Raw genomic sequence first — 22,594 nt, forward strand, 5'->3', positions numbered from 1 at the left:
GAATGCCTCTAAGTGAATCTATTAGTGTCTTTCCACAGAGGATTAGTGGAGGGGAAAGACTCACCCTCTCGGCTAAGGGGCAGTGTTCATCACATAAAGCACAAGCAAGGAGTCGTGAAAAGAACCACGTGGAAAATGAAAACATCGAGACAAAAGTGCTGAAAGCAGCGCCAGCACTCAGAGGTCTTCAGTAGGGATGTTGAAAAGAAGGGTGAGTCAGATGGGTGGATGTATGGATGCCAAGCAAAGCGAGGCAGAGATAAAGAGAACTTTTTTTAAAATTAAGCTCTTGCCACCATTGTCCTTCCTCTACTGGCCCTGTGAGAGGCAATGTCCCAGCTATGGACACAGGAAAAAGAACCAATGGTGAGGTCATGGTGCTGAGTAAACATAAGAAACCAGAGAAGGCTGGTGGTGAAATAATGTATCAATTAAAAACAGACTAATGCTGTGTATCAGTGGGTGAGTGGAGAAGACAAGCACAGACTATTCAAGCAAGGGAACATTATTCAGTTGTAAAAAGACTGAATTCTGATGCACACCGCAAGATGTTTAAACCTTAAGGACGTTACACTGCTAAGTAAACCAGTCACAAAAGGGAAATGTATGGTTCCATTAATATAAAGCTCCTAGAGTGGACAAATTGATAGAGACCAAAAATGGAATAGCACTTGTCAGGGGCGGAGTGAGGGGATGGGAGATTTAGTGTTTGTGGAGCACAGAGTTTCAGCTGAGGAAGATGGAAATGTCCTGGAAACTGACTGGTGATGATGGCTGTTCAAGAATGCGAACTGGGGGCTGGAGAAATGGCTTAGCGGTTAAGCGCTTGCCTGTGAAGCCTAAGGACCCCGGTTCAAGGCTCGGTTCCCCAGGTCCCACGTTAGCCAGATGCACAAGGGGGCGCACGCGTCTGGAGTTCGTTTGCAGAGGCTGGAAGCCCTGGCGCGCCCACTCTCTCTCTCCCTCTATCTGTCTTTCTCTCTGTGTCTGTCGCTCTCAAATAAATAAATAAAAAAATTAAAAAAAAAAAAAAAAGAATGCGAACTGGGGCTGGGAGATGGCTCAGCCAGTTACGTCCACTTGCTGCACGAGCTGGAGTCCAGCATCCACACAGCAAGAAAGCTCGGCATGGTGGCACAATGCTGTAACCCCAGCGCTGAGGAGGGCAGAGACAGCAGGATGCTGGGACCACCTGGTCAGTCAGTCTTACTGAAAAATGGGGAGCCTGGTCCAGGTTCAGTGAGAGACTCTGTTTTAAGGAAATAGGGCAGAAGAGAGATAAAAAGCACCTGACTTCCTCCTCTGGCCTTCATTCCTGTGCCCACGGGGCAACAAGCACATGTGCACAAATGTGCAAATACCACACACACACACACACAGACACACACACACACACACACACACACACACACACACACACAGTGATGTACTTAATGCCACACAACTTTACATCATACAGATGGAAAGTTTTATGTTAAAGACATAATTAGAAACAATAAAATAATAGTCTTCATTATACATGGACATGCACACTTGAATGCATTAGAGTGTTGAGGGGTGTAGGCATAATAAAGGCAATAAACAGACCATGGGCCAAGGCTAGCAGTGACCTTCTGCCTGACTCCAGAGAGTGACACACAGGGACAGTATAGCTGGTAGGTCAGGTGATTGGGTCCTCTTAGCAGCATCTTGAGAGGCATGGTCCCATATCCTCAGTGATACAAGATGGGGTGGCTCCCTACACCCCAGCATACTTACTGGCCCTTTCACACTCCGTCTCCTTCAAAGGCCTTTCTGGCTGCCTGGGCTCCCACTTCTCTGCTGGCCTAGAAGACTAGACACCTATTACACAGCAGATTCCTCAGAACTGAAATATTCCCTCCTGAAGTGGCCCCTGGAGACTCAGGAGGTCAAGTCTGAGAGAGCTGAAACTTATCACACCATCACTCCCGGCGGTTACAGGAGTGGTGAACAACTGTTCAGGGGCAGACTTCGACCAGTGTTTGGTAGCAAATGAAACACTCCCTCCTTGACAGGAGGAGGGAAGTTCAGGAGACTCAGGAAGTCAAGTCTGGGGAAAAAGGTTGAAAGACCCCTCCCCACCGCTATATAAGGGAAAACAACAGCTTGGGAAGAGACTTGCTGCCAGCCAAGCTGCCTGCAGGTTATGCAACACTTTCCAGAGACCCAGCTTCCATGAGTCGTCCCGTATGCTAAGGGGAGCTTTCCAGTGATGCAGCTGCCTTTGAGTCATCCATGCTCCTGTAAGCAACCCCTCACACTGGTTTTGGCTTAACTACTTTCATCTGTTGTCTGAGTTCTACCTGGGGTGAATAGATGTATCTTTGCGCCTCCCCAGGGAAAGTTTCCTGCAGCAATGCCCAGTGTCACCTGCAGTGAAGCTTATCCCAGCCTGACCATCGTTCTCCTCCGACACCCAATGACTAGAGTACTCACTGAGGCTTTTGAGCAGGTGCTCAGCAGGCAGGAGACCCCATGCAATGAGTGGGGAGACCTCTTGAGGCCTGGGGTCTGAACCTGTGTTTCCACCAAGGAGCCTCCATAGATAACTCCTCCCCTATCCGAGGGGATAAGGCTCTCCAGACCTCTTGAGCAGAAAAGTGGCCACTTTCTTTGTTTCAGTAGCCAAAGTTGGTTTTGTTTTTAATGTTATTATTTATTTATTTGAGAGAGAGAGAGAAGCAGATAGAGATAAGGGGCACACCAGGGTCTCCAGCCACTGCAAACAAACTACAGACACATGTGCCACCTTGTGCATCGGGCTTACATGAGTCCTGGGGAATCTTTTATTTGAAACCTTGATTTGACCTGGTAGTGGGGACTCGCCTCATCCAGTTCTCTCTGAGTTGGCTCCTCTGTCACAGTCAGTGGCACAATGCTCAGCTGGGACACAGTGGCCTATGAGTTGTCACTCAGCTAAGCATGAAGGCTGCTGCTTCTGGGAGCTGAGCAGGCCCAGATGGCATTTTCAGAGCCATTTGTATTCTGTGGCTAAAACTCAGAATGTGATATGCTCCCTGTAACATGCAGTACCCCTATGCAGCCTGCTGTGACTTAAAGCTAGAGCATGCCAGTTCCAGTTGCCACTTGTCTTGAACATGCTGCTGGATTTTGACTGATGTGTGCAATTTTGAGGACAACTGAGTCCATCCAAATGCTTAAGAGGGAGGAGTGTGAGGGATGGCAGAGCAGACTGTGCCTTACATAAGCAAATATGTGACAAATTGAATACTTCTCCAATGGTGTGCCTGGCGGCTTTGTACACTCCCGGAGCCAGGGAAAGGGATGGCCCTCAAATAGCAGTGCAGGGCCAGCCCAGCTGCGCTCATCAGGGCTTCCCTGGTGTCTGAAAAGCAGTCAGTTAATCATCAGGAGAGGAATGTTATGAGAGGATGTGGCGTGGCGTATGGGTAAATGGCTACTTGTTTTGGAAAAATGGCCAGGAACCCAGAGTCATTGAGTGGCCAAAGCCACAGTCTCAGGATATGTGTGTAGAATATTATCTTTGCTGAGTATGAACATGCCACTAATACCTGTGCCCAGTACACTGCACATCTGGACCAGCCACTTCGAATGAGGAATAAACACTAGAGTGTCTATGATTGTTGGGTTGCATCAGGCTGCTGAGCCCTGCTCCTCTCTACCAGCTGGGGAGAGACTATGTCTTGTCTTTTAGGAACAGGGTCTGTCTTTCTACCAATAGGGCAGAATTCCCAAACATTAGAAGACCACTGTGATATTGGAAATTATGTTGGTCTATTTCCTACTTATACTAACATAACACCCCAAACTGGGCAAACTCTAAAGAAAAGAGGCCTATTTTGGCTCACATTTCTGAAGGTTCAAGGTCAAAATGGCCTCCTGCTGGAGGCTGAGTAGCTCACATGTTTTCTGGTATCTCTTTTTAGAAAGCTGCAGGACTGTCATGAGGGCTCCTCTTTGATGACCTTATCAAATCTTAATTACTCTCAAAAGCTTCATCTCTAAATACCACAATCAGGTTAAGTTTCTACCCTCTTAACACTCTCAATTCAGAGTAAGTAAACTTCAACATGAGTATAGGAGGGACTCATAGTAACAACCAGAAAATAAAAACTGTCCAAAGAAAGACCAGGTGGCTGTCCAATAACCATGGGTGATTACACCCCACTGTGCCTTGTTTCACTGAAGTAAAATCCATGCTGATTGTTTTAATGTGGCTTAATTGTTTAAGTCTCTTCAAATGCTCCTTCAGATTTCTAGTACACAGAGATATTCTGTGAACACAAAAAGGACAATTCTTATACTACCCTTAAACATCCCTGTGTCCATCATTCTCAGACAACAAAAAGAAATATATTGGGGCTGGAGAGATGATATAGAAGTTAAGTCACTGGCCTGAAAAGCCTAAGGACCCACGTTCAATTCCCCAGTACCCACATAAGCCAGATGCCCAAGGTGGTACGTGCATCTGCAGTTCATTTGCAATGGCTAGAGGCCCTGGTGCACCCATTATCTCTATATATATCTGCCTCTTTATCTCTCTCTGTCTCTGTGAAACAAATAAATGAATAAAATATTTAAAAAGAAATATATTTGTGCTATAAAACCCAAGTCTAAATACCCAAAGGATGACTCAAATAAACTAAAACTTATTTTAACAAAGATTAATGCAGGCCCCAGTTTGTGAGCATTCCTCTGAGCACAACTCTATGTCTGGCATTTCATCCTTTATAATGAATGGCCAGGTGTACAAACAACTGGGAGGTTGTCAGTAGGTCAAAGCTAGCTGTGGTTTGGGTAGGTTGGCAGCAGCATGCCAGGAGGAGCCCAGATTGTGGATCTAAGGTTGGGTAACCTCTCAATAAACACCATAGGTGAGGTAACAGGGCACAGGCTTCCTAGAGACACACATGGTTTCAACCGTGGCACCTTGGAGACATCCTCAGAATTCAAGATGGCAGCATTCCTTCATCTTGAACTGGACTTTCTCATGCAAGGAAGCATAGGAGTGAATGCGGATAGTGGCCTGAGGCACATGTGGGACAGTATTGGGGAATAGTTGCCATTACAAGGAGAATAGGAATGAGGCTTGAGGTAAGTGCATTATCCAGATTTACTCTGAGTAGGTAAGGATGGCCAGGCTCATAGAGATGGAAGTTGTTGTGAATAAGAGCCCTGAAAGCAGGCTAGCTTGTTAACACTGGGGGACAGTCCAGTCTGGTATCTCAGAAAGCCTCAGTGTGAGCTGAGCAGGTGTGCCATTCCTTCCACAAATTAGAGCCCCTCTGCTTGTGAACACCTGCCCCTGGCTTCAGGCTTTGTGTTTGCCTAGAGCAGTCCTTGGGGCCAGGATAGCCAGAGGCTGCAGGGTGCAGATGCTGGACAGAGGGGCTGGCAAGCTAATCAGCCAGCAGCCACCACCCCGGCCCAGCTGCAGGGCTGGGTTTCCTGAAAGCCATGAGTCTGAGGCAGGACAGCTGACCCTCCACTATGTGTTTACAGTTTTCACTGTGCCCTTGGGATAGCTGTGGCCTCCCCACCCCATGGCCTCATGGTGATGGTGTGAGCCTCGACTGGAGTTGCTATAATGGAGAAACATGAGCAGCTGTTTGTCCCTTGAAATCTCCCCATAGCTTTGAGGAAATTGAGGGTGTTTGTTCATATCTCTGGTAAACAGTTGTTTTCCCAGCGACTGCCCAGCTCCTGTTAAATATTAACAAACAGCCGCCTCCACAGCCGCTCTCAGCATGTCTGCTTTAAATATTTAAGTAATTGCTCTTCCCATCCCCAAGCGACATTTTGGCTCAAATTTTCTGTAACTGCTGTTGCCTCCCCGGTTATTGAGTTGTGTGAAATGTCCAATGTTTATGCCTTCTCCTTCTCCCTGTCTTGTATTCTCCTTCTCTCCTATTTGACTTTTAAAATGTAAAGAGCACCTCATACACCACCAGTAAAACCGAAGAACACATTTGGTCTCACCAGAGTACCCTTTGAGGGATCATGGGGATCGTGTGACCCCCATTTTAGATGCTCCTGGGAAGCAAGTGACCTTTGAGTGTGGCTTCCTCGCATGCACTCGGTCAGACGCGAACAGCCAAGCATGCATCCAATCTGGCATCTGTGCTCCGATGCCCTGTGGGTTGTGGAAAGGCAGTCACCACGCATATAGGTGACTCTAAGCCCTCTTCACCATCCCCTTCTCCTTCATGGCAGTGTGTGTGAGACATGGTGGTTTTCTTCTACCACTTCTGAGGAAGAATCTCAGAGAAGATGATTGGGGCCGTGAGCACAGCTGAACCACACAAAGGCATGTGGCCTCAATTCCACCCCTGGCTCAGTGGCCTCCTCGGAAGATGGGTGTACAGAAGGCCTGACCTTGACGGGCCTGGAACACCAGGCTATGGGGAGTGTGGCTGTGCTGCGTGCTTCTGTCTCCATGTGGCATTCAGTCATGACCACAGGACTTTGGGACATTCTGCTTAAGCCACAGCTCTGCCTAGATTCAGATGTGAAAGCTTCGGTGTGGCCTCAAATTGGCACTACAAGGAGATGCACAGGCAGGTGAGTTTGCTCCTCCTTCCCAGGTGAGGCGCAGGGGTGGAAACATCATTGATCTCTAGAAGTGACCACCCATCCAGAGAAAGGGGCCGGCCACCCCCATCCCACACTTTCCCCTTCCTAGCAAGGAGCCTATGAGAGGCATCATACGGAAGGCAGATAATGACCTTTCTCCAGCTTGGGCCAAAGACATCTAGCCCCGATTTGTGAGACTTCACGATAATTATGCATATACAAAGAGTTACTGCTATCACTTCAAGACTAAACTAATTTAAAGTCACTTCCATTTACCTCAAGGGCTCCCATGAAGCTCTTAGAATAAAATGAATTTCAATTCTCTTCAATATTTTAAAGACTTTTAAAAATGGTCCTCTTAGCCGGGCGTGGTGGCGCACGCCTTTAATCCCAGCACTCGGGAGGCCGAGGTAGGAGGATCGCCGTGAGTTCGAGGCCACCCTGAGACTACAGAGTTAATTCCAGGTCAGCCTGAACCAGAGTGAGACCCTACCTCGAAAAACCAAAAAAAAAAAAAAAAAAAAAGGCCCTCTTTAAAAAAAAAAGAGGGGGGGAGGTTTGATGGTTGCAAGACTAATTTCTGTTTGACAGGGTGGGGTACCAGTGTGCCTCTCAGGGCTACTCCCTGTGGAAGCACTCTGTCTTGTTAGAGAGGTAGGCATAGCCCACTGCCCCATGGGGAGTCATGGAGCCTCACCTGTGCAGCCTCTAGGCATCTCTTTTCTTTCTGTTTCTTTCTCTCTTCCTTTTTTTTTTTTTTTTTTTGTTTGGAGGTAGAGTCTCACTCCAGCCCAAGCTGACCTGTAATTCACTCTGTAGTCTCAGGGTGGCCTTGAACTCACAACGATCCTCCTACCTCTGCCTCCCGAGTGCTGGGATTAAAGATGTGCACTACCATGCTCGGCCCTCTTTGCATTTTTCTGTCTCCATTTCTATATGGAGAAAACAGCACTACTTATCTCAGAGTCGTTAAGAATACTGATGCTGACCTCATCGGTGAAACACGGTGCCCATACACAGTAAGGCCACAAATAGTGATCTATAACTACTGCCAAGCCCGCTAGTGGGAAGGAGGCATTGTTTCTGGAAACCTGAAAGTGGCTGAGGTGCGTGCAGGAGCGCTCAAAGAGGAGGCATGGGCTTCTGCATCAGGAGGCCCAGGGACAACGTCATTAGCAGTTGGAAGATTTGAAACATGGATTTTCCCATGTGGAAAGCAAATGGACAGGTAAGGATGGACTGAAGAGAAGGAAGTCAAAACCCCAGCTCACAACATGTCTGAGAGAGGCTCTGGAGATGGTCGGTGCCTCATTGCTCCAGAGCCCCGAGGGGACATAGGCAAGCACGCTGGGAAGCCTAAGTTCCCTCAAGTAAACAGAACAGGACTCAGTTTTTAAAAATGCTTTTACAGGGCTGGAGAGATGGCTTAGCAATTAAGGCGCTTACCTATGAACCCTAAAGATTCATGTGCAAATCTCCAGGTCCTACCTAGCCAGATGCACTGGCACAAACATGTAATGTTGCACATGTGCCCCAAGGGAGCGCACTCATTTGGAGTTTGTTCACAGCAGGCTGAAGGTCCTGGTGTGCCCATTTTCTCTCTCTCTCTCTCTCTCTCTCTCTTTCCTCCTCTCTCTCAAAAATGAAAGAAATGTTTTTATATGTGCATGTATGGGTGGTTGTTCTGCAAACAGAATGCCAGATGCATGTTCCACTTTTTGTGTCTGGCTTTACCTGGATGGCACAGGCTTTGTATGCCAATTTAACCACCAAGCTATCTTTCTAGTTTCAGCAAGACTCATTCCAAGTCTGTTTGAGGGGCTGCTTGGTCAGTTGCCCTCCACTTCCCAGACACAGTGATTATGATGTCAACCCCACCCTCTACCCCCCACACAAAGACTTTCTAAGAGAAACTGGACAACCTTCCCAAAAAGAGATAGTCTTCCAATGTGGGACAGGGCTGATGCAATGTAGAGTGTTCAAAATATCAAGTAATGTCAGCATCACTCCCTCAGAGAACTTGTTAAACCATGTATGGATGGAACCAACATGAAGTTTTTGATTTAAGAAGTTTAAAGTAGAGCTGGGAATTTGTGTTTCTGGTAAGTTCTCGTATTGATTACTTTTTCTCACCACTGTGACAAAATGCCTCTCAAAAGTAACTTAAGAAAGGACGGGTTTATTTTGGCTCATGATTCTGGACACAGCAGCACTTCTGGTGAGGAAGGAGCGGCAGCTGGGGTGCTTGCACTGTGGATGGAGCTGGACGTAGGCAACAGCTCTTTCTCCTGGGGGGTGGGAGGAAGGAAGGCAAGACAAGTAGAGAAGAGGAAGTAAGGCCAGTCTAAAACCCTTAAGGCTCACCCCCTAGTGGCCTATATCTACCAGCGAGGCTCCACATCTAACCAATGACTCACAACCTCTCAAAGCAGCATGACCAGCTGAGGACCAGCTCTGCAATGACATGAGCCTGAGGGGACATTTCCCATTCAAACTATAACAGTGTCCATGGGAACTCTGTAAGATACTGGAGACTAGACTGTCATCCCACAAAGGTTTAATTTGGTTGGCTATGTATATGGTCTGGATATATTGGGACGTTTGTTTTCTTTTTTAAAAAAGGATTTTTTTTTTTTTTTTTTTTTTTTTTTTTTTGGTGAGGAGGGGAGTTTATTAGATACAGAAAGGTTCCAAGTTGACTCTGGTCTCTGAACTTTATCAGACACAGCCCGAATGGAGAAGTACCGGTCTAGAATGAGGCCTTCCTCACTGAGGATATACCAGCCATCACTCTGACTGCTTATCCCCAAATGATGCTTCCAGATGCCAAAGGACAAAACTATAATGATTTTAAGAGATGTTGGAGATTGAACATGGGGTCTTGCCTCTCTGCCATTGAGCTACTTTGCAGCTCAACATATGAACCTTAATTGTGTTTGTTTTCAACTCTAGAACTTGACAACACTTCACCTTGTGAAATAGAACAAGCATCCCATTGAACTGGGCAGAAATGGTTGGTTTTACTAATAGGAAAGGGCCAAAGAAAGTAGAAACAAGCAAGCCAAGAAGCAGACTGGTCATTTCAGCATTACTTTCCTTGTAAGGTATAGACAAGGGACAGGTCTGTAGAAAAATAACTGATGAGTCAACATTGAATGTCTTCTGTTTACCTTTTCTATGTAAAGAGTGAAGCAGAGGGAGCTGGGAAATAGCTCAGTTGCTGAAGCACTTTTCTTGTAAACATGAGGAACTGAGTTCAATTCGCCAGAACCCACATTAAAAAAAAAAAAAAACCTGAGGGGGCTGGAGAGATGGTTTAGCAGTTAAGTTGCTTGCCTGCAAAGCCAAAAGACCTTGGTTCTATTCCCCAGGACTCACATAAGCCAGATGCAGAAGGTGGCACGTGCATCTGGAGTAGCTAGAAGCCCTGGCACACTCATTTGGTCACTTTCTCTCAAATAAATAAAGAAAAATAAATTTAAAAAAAAACTGAGGGAGCTGGAGAGATGGCTCAATGGATAAAGAAAGCACTTGCTGCTCAAGCCTGAGTACCCGAGTTTGGATCCCCATACGCTACATAAAACCTGGATGCATGACGAGCTTCTGTAATCCCAGCATGCTGATGGCATAGTGAGATGGGAGGCAGAGATAGCAGAACTTCCCCGACGGAACAGCTACTCTGGCAAGCAGCGAGGAGTGTAGCAGTGAGCAATGAGAATGAGAGAGAGAAAGAGACAGTCCTTGTCTCAAATGAGGGTGAACTGAGAGTTATCTTCTGAGTGTGGCACACATGCACCTGCACTCACACACGTGAATGCATGCATGCACACATGCATGCACAGCCCAGCATGGTGGAGCATGCTGTACTCCCAGCACTGGGGAGGGAGACAAAGACAAGCAGACGGCTGAGGCTCAATGGCCAGCCAGTGTAGCCTACTTGGTGAGTTCCAAGACAGTGAAAGATCCTGTCTCAATAAAAGGAGGATAGTGCCTGAGAAATGGCACCTAACATAGTCCTCTGGCCTCCACATACCTGAGCATACACATGCACCTACATAAACATGAACACATGTGTGCATACACATATCAACACACATATATGCAAAAGAAGGGATGAAAAGAAAGTCATAGACAGGGAGAAAGTAAGAAAGGAAGGAAAGAAAGAAAAAAAGAAGGAAGATTGAGGCAGAGGAAACTTCATTATTATGCAAGTTAAGGTGGCCAATTTGGAAAATTTCACTATTACCTCTTTAATGGCTGACTTCTGGAAAAAGGAAATAAATAGCCTGGTTTCAGCATGGCAACATGGAACTTTAACAGCTGGGATGCCATTTTAATATTTAGCCTATTATACTTGGGCCTGGGGCAAGAGAGGGGTTCTAAACAATGGCCTTCCTTGGCCAGTCAGGCCAAATGACCAAACAGGTACAATAGTGGCATGTCTGTTATGAGATAAACCAACCACTCTCTAATTGGACTGTGGCCCACACCATGGGAGGAAATATATGCCTGGTACTGAAAACATAGTCAAAAGCCTATGGTGGGGGAGGTCATAAGCCCTATGAGTGCAATACCCATTCTTATCTGGCTAAAAGCATATATTATGCCCACCAAACTGCCCTGTAAGCACTTTACTTAATATCCATACCCATATAGTAAGGCTACTCTCACTTTTGGTTAGAGAAGCTTCTCTTTTCAGATGGTGGTGACCACTGTGATGACCCAAAAAGCACCATTGTGCTGAGAAGATATGACAGAGGAGTGTTCAGCACTGAAACATCTCTATCACATTGCCCAAGGTACAGGGTCCATTGAGGAAGAGGTGGCAGAAAGAACATAAGAGCCAAAGGAAGAGTAGGACTGCATACAATTCAATTGCTCAGATATACAAATTGGCCTTGATATCCATGACCTCACAGTGCCTAGCACTATCTTCGCAAGACTCTCATAATAGGAGGAAAAGATGATGACATTAAAATAAAAGAGAGACTAATTGAGAGAAGTAGGGGATATGATGGAGAGTGGATTTGTGGAGGCAAAAGTGGGGAAAGGTAGGGAATTATCATGGTTTATTGTGTATAATTATGGAAGTTGTCAATAAAAAAGTTTTTAAAACTACAGGATGATTAGCTGCTTTGACAGACAGACTCCTTTCCAAATAATAACAGCTGCTATCAAAATTAGAGTGAAAAGAAACTCCCAGGCAATAAAACAATGACCTTCTATGATTTTTATTTAACATACTCTGCAGGCTCTGTCCTTATTGCCCCCCTGTCAAGGGATGCCTTATGGGGATGCAGACCAGTTATGGGCAATACTGACTACAGAGTGGGCACCTTGACAATTAGCCTGGTGCTCCCCTCAGATATCGAAGGAGGACAGAGGATTATTGGATACATAAGGAAGTCCATCAGTGTGAGAAAGAAATATGGAAATAGTTGACTCTATAGGAAAAATAAATATCTCAAGGATTCGAAGATAATTCCTCAAAATATTAATGAGTGCCTTCAGAGACATGAGAAGTTATTATGTAATAAAATATATGGATGCTATGAGAAACAAACAATAATGTGGTAAAGAAGGAAGCTTAAAAATAAAAATACAATTTTTTAAATAAAACTTTCAATAAAATTAAGTTAAAATTCAAAATTGTCAATAAAATGAAGTTGAGATGCTTCCTAGATTTTAGAATGAAAACAGAAAGGAACTGAAAATGTGAGTGAAAAACAATCATAGTAAGTCAACCCACGATGTGCAATATTTGACTGGACAAATTGTAGAGCAAACAGAGAATAGCAAGGAAAGGAATAATCCCAGATACAGTAGAAGATATTGCATCAAAGGTGAGGGATTGGAAGTCTCCAGACAGGAAAAGCAGCTAAGTACCACGCTGGAGCAATAACACATCATCTAGGGCTGGAGAGATGGCTCAGTGGTTAAGGTGCTTGCCTGTGAAGACTAAAGACTCAGGTTAGATCTCTTTCCAGATCCCATGTAAGCTAGATGCACAAAGGTGAGGCAAGGACAAGGTCACACATGCACACTAGGTGGTGCAAGCATCTGGAGTTTGATTGCAGTGACTGAGGCCCTGGCATGCTAATATCTCTCTCTTTCTCTTCATCTCTCTCTCCCTCTCTAAAAAATAAAAATAATAAATCATATATATCTAGTCACAGTCTCATGAACAAGACTAAAAACAAAAAGAAGATGCCAAGTTTCCAGAGACAAGAAATAAAAACTAGACCTTCTCCAGGAATGGGGCTGTAGGCATGAGAAATATAAACATAGAATTCTATACTTTGTGAAACAATTTTTTAAAGTATTAGGACCAAATGGTGGTTCATGTCTATAATCCCAGCACTCAAAAGACTGAGGCAGGAGGAGAACATCCTTGAGGCCAGCCTGGATTCCATAGTGAATTCTAGGCCAGCCTGGTTTGCAAGAGACTGTCTCAAAAAAAAAAAAAAAAAAGGTATTAAAAACAATAGCTTCATTTTTGAGACAAATTTTAAGCTCAAAATTATACAGCTTTTTCTGATAGTTTCATGAAGAAATATACCTGATGGGCTGGAGAGATGGCTTAGCTGTTAAGCACTTGCCTGTGAACCCTAAGGACCCTGGTTCGAGGCTCAATTCCCCAGGACCCACGTAAACCAGATGAACAAGGGGGCACATGCATCTGGAGTTCATTTGCAGTAGCTGGAGGCCCTGGAGTGCCCATTCTCTCTTTCTCTCTGACTCTTTCTCTGTCAGTCTCCCTCAAACAAATAAATAAAAAATTTAGAAAAAGAAGTATACCTGCAACAAGAAGAGAAATAAAGGCAAAGACATAGGATCCAACCCCATAGTCGGTGACAGGAAGTCTCCTAAAGATAACAAGGGATCAGCTTTGTGCACTCTGGAGGCTCTGAGATGGCAGACAAGACTCGGGGCAGCAGATACCAGATCAGTCAATTCTCAGTCAGAAATATGGGAACTTCTTCAAAATTTCAAGTGGAAGGATTTGAAATCAGAGGACTTCTTTCAAGTACTGAAGAAAATTGGTTTCTGGTCTAGTGTGTAAAGATCTTAGAAGATATCACTCTTACCTTCACAAGAAAATTGCTGAGCAAACTTAAAATCAACATCTTTTCTTGGGTCTGTTGAAGAATTTAGATCATAAGACCGAGTGTGAGCCCCCAAATTAGACAGATAGATGAATACAGAACAGAGAATCACAGCTTACTGACACACAAGTCCAGGAGCAAAGACCCACATAGAGGACATGTTTGGAGTAGGCCCAGCTACTCAGAAGGCTGAGGCAGGAGGGGAAGTTGAAGGCCAGTTTGGGTGACATAGTGAGATTCTCTCAAAAAAAAAAAAAAAAAAAACCTAAAACTGGGCTGGAGAGATGGCTTAGCGGTTAAGCGCTTGCCTGTGAAGCCTAAAGACCCCGGTTCGAGGCTCGGTTCCCCAGGTCCCACGTTAGCCAGATGCACAAGGGGGCGCACGCGTCTGGAGTTCGTTTGCAGAGGCTGGAAGCCCTGGCGCGCCCATTCTCTCTCCCTCCCTCTGTCTTTCTCTCTGTGTCTGTTGCTCTCAAATAAATAAATAAAAAATTTGAAAAAAAACCTGAAAACAAAACAGATCCTTGGGAATCAGTACTGCTAGGGTAGGGAAACCTCAACTATAATTGACAAATTGATGGTCAAGATTGAGAGAAAATCTTGGGAGGACAGTATGAGGGGTAGCCCACATTTTTGTGAATTTTTTGTTTTGTTTTGTTTTTTAAGGTAGAGTCTCACTCTAGCTCGGGCTGACCTGGAACCCACTCTGTAGTCTCAAGGTGGCCTTGCACTCATGGTGCTCCTCCCACCTCAGGCTCCCGAGTGCCAGGATTAAGGGCATGTGCCACCAGGCCTGGCACTTTTATGAATTTTGACTTTTAAGATCTTCAGAGTGAAGATGGGAAAATTCCCTTGGGTCCTTCTGGCAGGTGTATTTTTAAAAAGTACTCATTTTGAAATTCTTTTCTTAACATGGCCTGCTCTCAGAAGAAGCTATATAGCCCCGGGCTGGCTGGCTGGAGTTTTAGCAGAGCTCAGTGGGCCTGGGGGAGGGAAATTCAGAGCTCCAAACCACCTCTAACTTTCCATCTCGCCTAAGTGGAGAAACAAATCTGAGAAGCGCTTGTGAAGGCCACAGTCCAGGGGTACAGGCTTCCTGGAAGACAGTCGTAAACGCATCATCTGTTTCCTTCTTCCCACATTGATAGAACTGCTCTGTAACAATGGGGGTTTACACCTGGTGCTTGGACTTTAGAAGAATTCTCTGAAGAAATCCAAAGACAATAGGTGAGATAAAATTTAGCCTCTGACCCCTACTGCTATAGTGAACAGTAAACACAGCCTAACCCTTAGCCAGATAGACATGAATCTTCACCCTAAGTTTTATTTTAGTCTACCAACTGCTTTTAAAACATGACTTTCAACAAAAAAATTGCAAGGTAGACTAAAACAGTTTGAAGAGAATGAGTAAGCATTAGAGACACACTCCGATGTACAGGGAGGTTGGCATTATACTGGAAATTTAAGATAATCATGATTACTATCCTACGGAAAGACTGTAGTGGAAAAAACAGACAACATACAAGAACAGAAGGGTGATTGAAATAGATGGAAACTGAGAGAGAATTCTAAGGAAATGTAAGACATGTTTAAAGATACACATACTATAATAGATAAGAACGTGGTTGAAGGGTTCATCACTAACAGAGGGCTCGATTACATACCACCATTTAACCTTAATTAACTCCCATAGGCTCCATCTCCAAATGTAGTCACATTGAGGCTTATAGCCTTCACATATGGATTTGTGGTTTTTGTTTGTTTGTTTTTGTTTTTTTGAGGTAGGGTTTTACTCTGGGCCAGACTGACCTGGAATTCACTATGTAGTCTCAGGGTGGCCTTAAACTCACTGCGATCCTCCTACCTCTGCCTCCCGAGTGCTGGGATTAAAGGCATGCACCACCATGCCCGGCCTCACATATGGATTTGAGCAGCTGTCACCATTTAGTCTAAAACACCCAGAAATCAGTAGCTACAAGGAGACCACTAACCAACTCCAGGACTAGAATGATATGGAAAGAGAACTGACCAAAGCATGGGAACGCTGTCACTTCTCACCCAGGAACCAGGACTCATCCCTTTTGTTGCTGCTCCAGAGCCTAGAAACCACCAGCCAGCCCCACCTCCCACGGCCACTCCCACCGTCAATGCAGCTGTGACCACATCCTTCTGCCATCCAGCGCCAATCCCTCTCATTGACAGAAACTTGTTGGCAAGGGAAGCTGGGAAATCTAGTACAGGCTCCCAAACCAGCAGTATGAATGAGAGTCTAGAATGACAGGTTTGAAGCTGTTCCAACAGACAAATAGCACAGATGGGCAGACCAAGACTGGGAAATGGGAGGCAGTTATTCTCTGTGAACAAGAAAAAAAGGGGAGGTGAGGGCTGGAGAGAGAACCAAAACCTGCACTGTGGAAATCATGATCTGTGTGAGTTCAAGGCCAGCCTGGGCCATATGAGACCCTGTCCAAAAAAAAAAAAACAAAAAAAAAAACCAACAAAAAAAAAAAGAAAATTATGATCATAAGATGACCAAGCTGCCTATGTATCATGGTCCTCAGCATGAAGAGGGATATGTGAGAAAGAATCCATTCTATTCTACCCTGTGAAAAATCACTCTCTTTTATGTGGTTCAGGGAACACCATCAGCCCTGTAGATAAGGAAAGCCTTTGACTGACATGAATACTATTGACAAAGTTGTACAAATGCCATTGTTGATTATTTGTTATTTGCAGAGAGGTAGAACAGAAAGCTTAATTATGGCCACTGTGAACCAAAGTGATCATAGAAAGAAAGAAAGAAAGAAAGAAAGAAAGAAAGAAAGAAAGAAAGAAAGAAAGAAAGAAAGAAAGAAAAAAAGAAAGAAAGAAAAGAAAGTAAGCCAGTCAGCCTCACCTATGTTAAGGATTCTGCAAGGCTGACATCTGATTCCAACTTTGTGTTTGCAGACTGGTGGAATGTTACAGATCCAGGGCCAAATGATCTTTAGTTCCTTTAATAGCCATCCATTGCCCATCTCTGAATCTGACCTAACATCTTTAACTATCAGGTCAAACCTTTCTAAATGTATTAAGTTATCAGACCACCAGCTTTAACCAACCCAAAGCTAAGAGTAACCCCACAGAGAATCTGAAACCCTAGGCAGAGATATTCCCACTTTACTCTAACCTGCCTACTAGCTGTCCAGTGATCTTTAAAATGTCTTGGTTTATAACTTTCTTTTGTTTTACAACCGTAAAACTTCATAAAACTGTTTCCATGTTCGAACATCTTTTCCGGGGCAACCTGAATCTGTGCTCTTGGGTCAGGGTCACTTGTATTTGGCTCAAGAGTAAACCATCTCTTATTCCCTTTGAGGTGAGAGCTGTGTTTTACATTGACATCATCAAACAGAATATTATACATCCTTGGAGGGAAATTCGGTTGATGAAGAGGGAGAAGAGGAAGAGGGAAAAGAGACATGAAGGAAAGGACAGGCCCTCTGTGGCCTTCACCAGGCAGTGGAGAGACATTCTTTCAAGTGGAGAGGGGAACAGTTTTAAATTTAATAAATGTGAAAGCTGAAATAGTGATTTGAAGAAGGTGATGTTAAGGCAAATGAGTGAAATTTTCCATAGTTCAGAATCAATAGATATTTCCAAAGGTGAGAAACAAGGAGATAATGATATATTAACTACACTCATGAAAAGTACTTTTTTCCATGCAGGGGATCAAAGCCAGGGTCTTGGGAATGCTGAGCAAGCACTCTTCCACTGAGCTAGGCCCTTAGCCAGTAAATAAGAATCATAATTAGTAGTAGTGGTAGTATTTGGATTGGATGTAAGATTATTAGTGAACATGACTGTGGGTTTGGAACATAGAAAACCGGAAGCCCCTATCAGTGCAGAGCTTGCTACTTGTCCAAGAGGCCACCAGCGGGAATATATCTGACCCCATAGCTACCAGGGCTGAGCCACTTCTCAGCCACTATGCTTCCAATTCATCTGTATTAAACCTTGGGAAGCCCTACTTATGTAAGATGTGGCTCTTTTGGCAACCAAGGAACTTGAACTCGATCCTGCACAGCTCTCAGGCACATGTTTCGTATTCTTTAGCATCACATAGATGGACACAATGACCTAGTCAGTATAAATCCTGATCACTGTGCTCTGGGGCTACCCAAAAGTACCCCACATACCTGTCTGGAAAATAGACTAGGGACAGCCTGAGATCAGAAACATGAAGATCCACCAAAAACAAACTGTCTCCAAAGTCTCTTAGGCCAACCCACAAAACCAACTACAAAAGGCTGCTTGCACCACCAAGGAGGCTTGTGTGCACAGCCATTGTGCACTGGCCAGCAAGTTCTTTTTAACAATAGTAACTTGGAGGGCTGGAGAGGTGGTAAGGCGTGTGCTGTGTCAGCGTGAGGGCCTGAGTTTGGACCTCCAGTGCCCATGTCAACACCAAGTGGGTATGCATGTAATTTCAGCTCCCTGGAGACAGAGAACCCCCAGGGCAAGCTGTCTAGCTAGACTAACTGAATTTGTGAGCTCTGGGTTTAAATGAGAGACCATGGCCCAATAATAGTAAAAAATAAAAATAAAATAAAATAATAAATCAGATAGAAAAAATTGAGGAAGACATCCAATTAAACCTCTGGCTCCCCACATACAGCACCCACACACACCCCCACACACCCCCCCCCCACACACACACACGCACGCACACACACTCACATGTGCATGTCCCCATGTGTACCCATACACATGCAAATATGTGTACTTGCACACATGCATGCCACTCACACATACACACCCTCAAAAGAAGAAGAAAATAGATAATAGAAACAAGAGTAAGAACTATTCCCCAATAGCATTTTCTCCAGAATGCATGCAGGAGAGGAGTTACCTCCGTGTCTTGAGTGTGGCTTTGTGCTAGGGTTAGTTTTGGTTTTTTTTGGTTTTTTTTTTTTTGTCCTTTTCCATCAGCCTATGAGAGCATTTATGTGTGTGTTTATATCTCCTTGGGCCATAAGAGGTTGCTAGGGATTTTTTGGCTTGTTTGACCACAAGGCTATGTGTCTTTACCCTTTAGATAGTGTTTACTCGACTTCTCAAATTTACACTTTCAGCCAATGTCCTTTTAGGCTTTGCTTGCCTGCTTGCTTGGGGCAGGAAGGTGAGCTGGGATCTACCTTTGGATGTCTCCGATGAGCAAGCAGGCTGCTCGCAGGCTCAATGGTGTCTCTTTTCAGGGAATGTTGCCAGTATGCTGCCAAGAAGCTCAAAGCCGTGACTAGCTGAGTTCAGAGGCAGAAGACATGGAACACTTGTAGTGATTATTTTTCTTCTTGCTGTGATCAGATACCTGGCAAGAACAGCACAGAAAGGAAGGGTTCGCTTTGGCTCATGGTTTGAGAATATGTAGCTCATCTAGGCAGGGAAGGCATTGTGGTAAGAGAGAGTGTGATGTGATTGGTCACATTCCACGGTCAGAAAGCAGAGCTAGATGAATGCTGGTGCTCAGCTGGCTTCCTCATTTTTCCCTTTTTATTCAGTCAAGGGGGGGGTTTCTTCCCTTCCCATTTAATCATCTCTGGAAACACCCTCACAGAAATGCCCAGAGATGTGTCTTCTAGGTGATCCTAAATCCAGCTGAGCTGGCAATGGAGACTAACCATGGACTCACAACAGCCAGGTATAGGTCTGAGCAGGCCACTTGACCATTGCCAGAACTCAAATCCCTGCTGTATGGGAGACCTCAGCTAATTTTCTCTGCTCTCCCCTGTCTACTCCCCCATCTTGAAGGCTCTAGAGGTACACTACAGCAGCCCCTCCCAACTCCTTAGGTCTCCTTAGGCCCCTGGTTGCCCCCAGAGCTGCTTGCTCCTTGAGCACCCTCCTAAATTACCCCTACCCAGTACCCAGGGTGGTGGCTACTGGGATTCCCCAACTTCTTCTCCTGGTCCTGCTGTCCCTGACTTGGGGGTACCTGTTTTCTTCTCTGGTACCTGCTTGTCCAGCCCATCTGTCTGCATTTCAGAACATCACATGCTCTGGTCCTCACTCTGAACCCATTTTTAAAAAATATTTTTTATTTATTTCTGAGAAAGAGAGAGAAAGAAAGGAAGAATGGGTGCACTAGGGTCTTCAGCCACTGCAAATGAACTCCAGATGCATGTGCTTTGGGCTTATGTGGGATCTGCAGACTCAAACCTGGGTTCTCAGGCTTCTCAAGCAAGTGTCTTAACTGCTAAGCCATCTCACCTCCCCTGGACCCATTTTGATATTGGCTTTTCCTGCCTAGCTTCAACTCTTGACCTTGACTTCAAAACCTGGCCCAGTCCTTCTGAAGCCTCAGTCTACCCACCACTGCTTCAATGCAGACCATTAGATGACCCTTCACTGCTATGTTACAAGCAAGGGGACAAATGAGACATCAAAGGCTATGACCACCTTCATTCTTAGCAAGCAGTTACTATGAGCCAGTAACTATTACTATGAACAAATATATTCTTGGCATTTTAGCACATGTAAACTCTGTTTGCGCTTCCTAATCACCCAACTTTAGTTCTTTTCTCCAGATAAGGCTATTGAGGTTCAAAGAGTTAGTAACTTGCTTAATATATACAGACAAAGGGTTTGAAATCAAGCTCCCTAATGGTTGGTGATGGCTTTGGCCCAAGAATAAACACAAATGCCACTAGATTGCTCCTTCTATCTGATGCCCACCTTAAAAGGAGAATGCCGGTGGTCTTCAGGGTCCCTACTAAGGCCTAGACTTTTAAAATATGATTATCTATGTCAGATTTCAAGGGCTGTTTTGTTGTTGTTGTTGTTGTTTTCTGAGGTAGGATCTCACTCTAGCCCAGGGTGACCTGGAATTCCCTATGGAGTCTCAGGGTGGCCTCAAACTCACGGCAATCCTCCTACCTCTGCCTCCCAAGTGCTGGGATTAAAGGCGTGCACCACCACGCCCAGGTTGTTTTTTGTTTTTTGAGGTAGGGCCTCACTCTAGCCCAGGCTAACCTGGAATTCACTATGGAGTCTCAGGATGGCCTCGAACTCACAGTGATCCTCCTACCTCTGCCTCCTGAGTACTGGGACCAAGGTCTGTTTTAACAATGTACCATGAATCAGGTGGCTGAAAACAGTAGAAATTTATTGTCTCACAGACTTGAAGATCAGAAATCCAGTCAATGTGTTGCTTCCTCCCTCCAGGTCTCCAGGGAGGAATTCATCTTACCTTTTTCAGGTTTTATTCTTTAACTTATAGCTAAACCTCTCAACTCTCTTCTTAGGACCATAAAGATTCTCCCCTGTGGCTGGTTCCTCTTCTTATGAAGACACCAAGCACATCAGATGAAAGCCCATCTGAATTCAGCATGACCTCATCTTAACTTGATTACACCTGAAAAGACTCTATTTTGAAATAAAGTCACATTCACAAGTCCTGGGGGCTAGAACATCAATATCTCATTAGGGGGGAACACAGTTCAATTTATAATACAGTTGTCTTTGTACTATACTGTTCTTTGTGTCTGGTAACTAACACAATATTCAGAGTGTGTATCAATGCTACTTCAGTAGAACTACCTTCTATACTTCAAAAGCTAGAAGAAAGGACTTCAGAAGAAATGCTATATGTTTGATTTAAACATTACACAATCTATACAATTATCAAAGCATCACATCACCCCACTAACACATACAGTTTTTATGAATCTGTTAATACAAATTTAATTCAAATGAATACAAAACAAGCAGCCTTTATAGAAAAGTCACTTTTTCCTCCCAATATTGTCCTTTGTGAAATAAGCATTTAATTCTGCTGGGGCATCTCACCTAGGCAGAATGAACAAACATATGGAGCCCTGACTTGCATGATGGACTGACTAGTTCTGTTACCAGTCACTGTGATTGGAACAAAGAGGAAGTCAAAATCTCATGTGACTTGCCCAGGTTACCCCACAGGTTGGGATCTAGGACTGCTGTTACCCTCACTGATGGTCCACACTGGTTCTTGAAGACACCATGGCAGTGCACAGGTGCATAGCAGTGCTCTCAGCTGCATTGACAGAATCCAATCATAACCCTTGTGTCCACAAAAACCTGAGGAGAGAGACTTTCTAAGATCTCTGGAGGCCAAATGACCATGTTTCAGCCAGTGAGTCAACAAGCAAGTGTTTGTATTTCTCTCCCAGATTAAAAAAAAAAAAAAAAAAAAAGCATTAAGGCAGAACTTGGCCAACCATTTTGTGATGCCAAGGAAGGAAAATGGACCAACAGCTGAGGGTCAGAGCACACGGATCAAGGAGAGATTCTGGTGACATTGCTAAGCATGGTGTGTGCCTGAGGACTGGAGATTGCCTGCCTACTGAGCTCTTGGTATCCTATGTGTGTTTTGGGGTAGGGGGAGCATTGATATGTCTTCATGGTTTAAGCCACGGATCACTGGATCCTCAAGCAGGCAAAGTGCGCCATGGGCCCAGAACCTCCCCTTAACCAAAACTCCTTGTACATACTCTACTTAGTCTCAGCTCAGCATTGCTCATGGAAGGCTCTGAGCAGACCCTGCCCTGTTTCATGGTTAGCTCAAGGGAGCTTTCTCCAAAGGACACCTCAGGCAAGACAGAAAATGTACCCTGTGATCCATCCATCTACCCGTTCACATTGGTGCTCTGTTGTCTTCTTGTTTGTTTGTTGATTTGTTTTTCAAGGTAGGGTCTCACTCTAGCCCAGGCTGGCTTGAAATTCACTATGTGGTCTCAGGGTGACCTCAAACTCATGGTGATCCTCCTACCTCTGCCTCCCGAGTGCTGGGATTAAAGGCGTGCGCCACCACACCTAGCCGGGTACTCTTAACAAACACGTGAATGGCCTTGGTAACACACAGGTGAACACTGTCTCCACGGTTCCTCTACTCCATG

The 22,594-nt window shown here is 44.8% G+C and overlaps 2 pseudogenes; both read right to left on the reverse strand.

Moving 5' to 3' along the window:
- The window catches only part of LOC101606084, a 68,050-nt pseudogene that overhangs the window by 26,879 nt on the left and 18,577 nt on the right, over positions 1-22,594 (reverse strand).
- On the reverse strand, positions 17,922-18,040 carry LOC123459931 (annotated as a pseudogene).

The sequence above is a fragment of the Jaculus jaculus genome, chromosome 3, assembly GCF_020740685.1.
Source record: "Jaculus jaculus isolate mJacJac1 chromosome 3, mJacJac1.mat.Y.cur, whole genome shotgun sequence".
NCBI classification, from domain to species: Eukaryota; Metazoa; Chordata; class Mammalia; order Rodentia; family Dipodidae; genus Jaculus; species Jaculus jaculus.